Source organism: Heloderma suspectum, chromosome 6 (assembly GCF_057233095.1).
Source record: "Heloderma suspectum isolate Gila_16-S chromosome 6, 16-S_ref, whole genome shotgun sequence".
Taxonomy (NCBI): domain Eukaryota; kingdom Metazoa; phylum Chordata; class Lepidosauria; order Squamata; family Helodermatidae; genus Heloderma; species Heloderma suspectum.
The window spans coordinates 21,748,055-21,753,899 of record NC_139463.1 but is presented as its reverse complement, the minus strand read 5'-3'; the positions used below and the strand labels follow the sequence as shown (position 1 = coordinate 21,753,899).

General features: G+C 46.3%; 1 long non-coding RNA gene across 1 annotated transcript; it reads right to left on the bottom strand.

Annotated features, from left to right (window-relative positions):
- Positions 1–325: 325 nt before the first annotated feature.
- LOC146340519 (uncharacterized) lies at positions 326–5,845 on the bottom strand. The gene is made up of 4 exons (XR_014783719.1): positions 5,762–5,845; positions 3,169–3,236; positions 2,028–2,145; positions 326–423 (listed from the first exon to the last, which is right to left on the bottom strand). It is a non-coding gene; the product is annotated as an uncharacterized LOC146340519 (long non-coding RNA).

The window sequence follows — 5,845 nt, the reverse complement described above, 5'->3', positions numbered from 1 at the left end:
AACATAACGAAGGTGTCATTATTTCAGTTCCCAGGCTTGTACAGAGGTAATATGACTGAGGCCGTGGAGGTGAGCAAGGGACTGACTGGGAATGGTGGGGTTAAGTCTGGCTGTTCCCCCCCCCCCCGCACTTTTGGGACCTGGTCCTCCCTCAGGTGATGTGTGATATCTTCCTGCTCCACTTCTGCTCCCAGTTGGAGGCAGGAAGTGAGAGGTTCCCCAGGCACTTCCTTTACCATTGGAGGGCTGAGCCCAGGGGCTGGTGGTGCCTTGTTGACCATGTCGCCCCAAGGATGCAACCGGGATCCATCTCCCAGGGACCTACCTTGGTTCTTCTGGATGGGTCTTCTGTTCCTTTGCAGAGTGGATGGCTGTATTCGTCTCCTTTGTTGTGTTTATCTGCTCCTCTGCGCTGATGCAGTGCTTAGTAAAAAAACAAAAAATGAAACGTTTTGGATGTGTTTTATTATAAAAGATAATATATCTGCTTCTGAAGATGCGGGGTGGGGGTGGGGGGTTGCTGCTTTATTAAACGGTAAATAGGGGCAAAATGTCTGCCATTTTACCAAAAACCTCAGCCTAGATCTGCCCTTGGGGTTTGGAGGCGCCGACTGCATGGTTCGTCTAGGGCGCCAGTTGCTGGCAGCTGGTCGAGGGGCGCCTCTGCCTAGGGCGCCATTGATTGGCAGTGGCTCTCCAAGATTTCAGGCAGGATTCTTCCCTCCTAGCCCTCCCTTGAGATTCTGGGGCCTTCTTTGTGCAGCTTTGTGCCCACAAAGTTTTTGACAATTCAGAGAAAATATAACTATGCGAGGCATGTGCACCAAGCAGAAGTCGCACGGTGTGGGTGAGCAGCTAGTCGTCAGCAAAATTCAAACTTCCATTCAGTCACAGATAAGTCTGCGATGGGGCTTCTTCCAAGGGAAGAACCTTCAGAAGGATGGATGGAGAGAACATTGCTTCCAGAGAGTGGGTGTATTTATTTTGGTTACAAAAGGGTAAAGCAACTTGCAGCTCTCGTTTCCAGAATTCGCCTTTAAAGAGTAAAGTGGGTCTCTGCTCCTCACTGTTATGGATGATCAGGATGATAAATGCAGCTGCAATTAGCAAACAAATGTCCTGCCTTTTGGTCTTACTCCTGGCTGTATTTGAGACCAGAAAATAAAATTAACTGATGTTACACCAGCAGGTAATTCTTCATGTATAGCAAGGCTCATAGTTTGGGCTATGGTATATGTTTGATATTGCACATTAGCAAAGCATCCAGCAATTTGATGGACTGCCCCAGAAACAGTAGAGTGTGATGGGGTGGAAGCACAACACACACACGCACACCCCTTCCCAGCTCAGCAACAACAGCAGCCTGTAAGGGATGGTGGAAATTCCCATTCCCTCCTCTTGGACAGTTGTTCCCAGATGAGCCCATGGATTGAATCTCACTCAGAGCCAACCCAAGGTTTTATTGCCTGAGGAGAAGGACATGATGGCGGACACACACACAGACTCCACCTAGAGAAACTGACCAGACTGGCAGTGAATCTTATTTCTACAGCACTCTCAACTGCACCTGAGGGTAACAGCCTAGCTTAGAGGACACAAGGCAATACCCTCCAACCAGGACTGGCATCAAGGGGAGGCATGGTTGGGCACTTGCTGAGGGCCCACACCTCAGTAGGGGACCACTGACAAGAGCCCCCTGGATTTGCTCCTCCTCTTAACCATCACAACCTGCTTGTTCACCTGCCTCTTGCTCTGGCCCAGACAATGTTGGTGGTGAGAAGGAGAAGCAGTAGATGCCACTGCAGACTTGCTCACTAGCAAGCAAGTGGTAGTAATAATGAGAGAGAGGGTGAGGAACCATAGCAGCTGGGACAATGGTGGTGAGAAGATGGACTCATTAACGGAGGGGGGTCATTTAGCACCCTAAATGCCCAAGGGCCTTCAAAAATCTGGAGCTGGCACTGCCTCAGACACCCTGCAGCTGCTCCCTGCTCCCTAATATCTGCCACTTAAGGTGGCTGCCTCACTCTGCCTAATGGTATGGCCGGCCCTCGCCGTCTTCCTCTGATGCATCTGGGTGGGCTGGCAGTTGATGGAGACAGTTCTGGGAGGGGAGGAGCCAAATGCCAGTTGGTTCCTGATGAGCTGAAAGAGAAATGGTGTGCACGTGTGAAATAACCAGCATAGATCAAACACCTTGTATAACCTCAAATGCAATACTTTTCCATGGAGGCAATGTTATAGGTTCAAAGTTTGGAAGTGCTTCCTCCTGTAGGACTGCCCCTCCCCACTCCAGCTGTGCACTAAAATCATTGGATGGGGCCTCCATTACTTTATACTCCTTCTTTATCTGAAGTCAGATTGCTGGAAATGAGAAGCAGGGCCTTTTCAGCAGTGGCTCCCTCCTTTTAGAACTTCTCTCCAAAAGAAGCATGAAAACCTCGCTCCATTTTCACCTTTTGGGAAAAATAACAATTGTGAAATATCTATTGTCTGTCTGTCTAACCTCTCTATCTTATATGTCCATCTAGCCATTTATCTATCTGCAGGCATTTGGGGGGAAAGTTGAATTTTAATTTCTAATGGTTTCTTTGTCTTGAGCAGGAGCCTGTTTATTAATAACCTGGAGCTGTTTTATTGTGGCTGTCTTGGGGTTTTGCTTTTAATCATCAGCTTTTGATTATGTCTTTTACTGTGGTTTTATTGTTGTTTTATGTCGTATTTTAATCTTCCCTGAGGGCTTGAAGTCCTGTGGAGGGATATAAATCCCAAGAATAACTAAATACAAATCGCACGTCATCAACAGATACTGCTGGGTTTTGTATGTAGATGAGTTACCATTCATCCCTTTATCTTTTGCCAGTTTGAGGTACATCTTCAGTGAAAAGGGGGGTTGAGGAAGAATAGCCAGCATCTCTCTCACAGTAGCAACTATGCAATTTACTGCACAATCCTTCACATCTACTCAGAAGTAAGTCCCATTGAGTTCAAAGGGGCTTACCCCAGGTGGGGGTAGGGCGGCAAGCCTTAAGCAACTATCCTGTACCCATTTACTTGGGAGCAAGCCCTATTGAACTCAATGGGACTTACTTCTGAGTAGACATGTGTAGGATTGCACTGCTAACCCCTTCTATATCCCACCATGATGTGAATTAGCCCAATACTGACATTTATGTGAGTCCATAGAAATGTATTGCATTTGTCCAGGATCCTCTGTATATGGGATGAATTTCATTCTGCAAAAGAAAAAAAGACTAGCAAAAATCATGTTGACATGTGCATATATTAAAGAAATGCCAAGGTATACAAGGCAAAGTGAAAGTATTAGTTTTTTGTAGGGAAGTGCTACAAAACATGCCAAAATAAATATTCCTTTGTTTTTACAACTTGATTTTTAAAATTTATTTTCTGTAAGAGGATACAAGTGTAATGATTTCACATGAATAAAGATATCTACAACAATTTAAGTTCAGTATACATGTCTTCTACATTCAATGCAAATGAAACGTTGCATGTAAATATTGCTAACCAAAGAAAAACTAAAAAGTTAAGAACCTAACCTCTTTCACCAACCCCACCTAAATAAACAGCATTAAAATAAGTAAATAATTGAAGTCTCAATCCATATTGCCCATAACCTCAGCCATGGCATAGAACTTTTGGTGGTAATGCCTATAAATGAATAGCTCAGTTTGCCACATTCACACAACTTGTTTGTTATTTTCTGCAAAGTGTATACATTTTGCCCTTGTTAACCTATTTAGGTTAACTGGCTTTTAAATTCTGGGCTAAACTACACACTATGTTAAAGACGAAGCCTGCAGATGATCCTAACTTTCTTTTTTACCTTCAAGTAAGTGTGCTAGCCCTGATCCAGATCCAGACCAGCACAGGCAGGTAGGGGAGGTTTAAACCTTCCCATCCAGCTGCTCCCTTGCAAAGTCCCGCCCCCTTTCAGGGCTTAAAAAAGGCGGGGGGGGGGACCTCCATTGGCACGAATGGCGTTTCCCCTCTTCTTTTTAGCCTCCACAGTGTGTTTGTGTGTGTGTGTGTGGAATTTAGAGGGGAAAAGTGGCTGGATGGAAAGGCTTAAATGTCCCCTACCTGCCTGTGCTGGTCCCAATCCAAATCGGTGGCCTGCATGCTTAGTTGAAGGTAAAAAAAGAAAGCATCATCTGCACAACAGGCATTTAACATATTGTGTAGTTTAGCCCCCTGTCAGCTTCAAACATCTAAAAATTATGTCCAGCATCATAAGAAACCATACAGGTTTGAAACCCAGGCAATAGAAAATGTTACTTTTTAAAACTCAACTTCTCTTTCTAAATGTGAATGGCAAAATAAAAGGGCATTCATTCATTCATTTATAAGATATGTAAGCTGCCTTTTAGGGTAAACCCGCCCAAGATAGGGCCAGCACCAGGGGGTCAGTGTGGTTGGATACCTGTCGAGGGCCCAGAAGGGACCATCCCAGTCCCTGCCACCTTTGGGGCTCCTGGCCAGGGCCAGGTGTGCTTGCTGCTGCCACTGCTGCTAGTCATTCCCCTCACTCCTGACATCTGGCATTGTATGCTGGGGAATCTAACATGGCGGCCACCTGCTGTGGAATGAAGCCAAGCACTGGCTCAGCTCCCATAACAGGTGCTGCTGCCTGCTGCCGCCCAATAAAACATGCCCAGAACGTAGGAGGCTGCCATATACTGAGTCAGAACATTGGTCCATCTGGCCCAGTATTGTCAACTACAGCTGTGCCTGAATGGCCTCTCAAAATTCTCCAGCCTATTTGTGGACAGAGAAATTGGGGGGACAATTTAACTGAATTTCTCCTAAGGGAGGAGAAATTCTCCAGCGGTTTCTCACACAGAGGGCTCGCTATTGGCAGGGCTTGTAGCACAGGTTCTCCCCCCCCCCCCCTCAGGGTTTTTGGTTTATTGTGTGTGCTGCTTCTGTAGGTGGCAACAACATCACCTGTGTTGAGGCTTACACTTTTTTGAGGCAGAATTTTGAATTGCTTTTGTGAGCTTACCTAATCACTGCGAGGTGGCGGAGGGTGCTGTGTGTGTTTTCCCTCTCTGTTACACATCTTTCCGTTGCTCTGCAGCCTCCCAGGCCACCTGCACTTCCTGAACTGAAAAAGCCCCATGGGAGGAATCGCCCCATGGCAGGAATCTCCTCATGACATCTTCCTCATGATGGCTTTAACTGAACAGCGGGAAGCTGAGGAGGCTACAGGCTGCCACAGAGGTGACTGTACAATGACAGACAGGACACTCATGCACACTCCTCAGCCACTTCATAAGTCAGGTAAGCACAAGAACCCCAAACCCAACTCATGAGAATTTCTCTGACATTTCTCCTCCTTTGAATTTATTTTTGAAAACAATTTCTTTTCTATCAAATTGAATGAGAATGGTAAAAAAAAAAAGTGGGAGAAGTTTTCGGCACAGCGCTATTGTCAACACTGACTGGCAGCTGCTCTCAGGATTTCAGGCAGGATTCCTTCCAAGCCTTATCTGGAGATGCTGGGAATTGAAACTGGGAGCTTCTGCATGCAAAGCAAGTGCTCTAGGAAGGGGCAATGTGAGTAATTGGGGCAGTGGGAGCAGAAAGCAGACACACCATGTGGGGGCTGTGATGGTGGCAGGGGTGATGCCATGCCGAATGCCCATTCATGCCTGGCATTGGCCCCATGTGCAGCAAAACTTTTAAAAAGCCATTGCTTGTGAAGGCAATCACTTGTGAATGTTCCATGAATGCTTACTTAGTTTCTCCTACGAAACCATCAGGGCAGGGGGGTGCTTCTGTGCTTATTCCAGGGACCCAGCCATTTAAACGTGTGTGTACC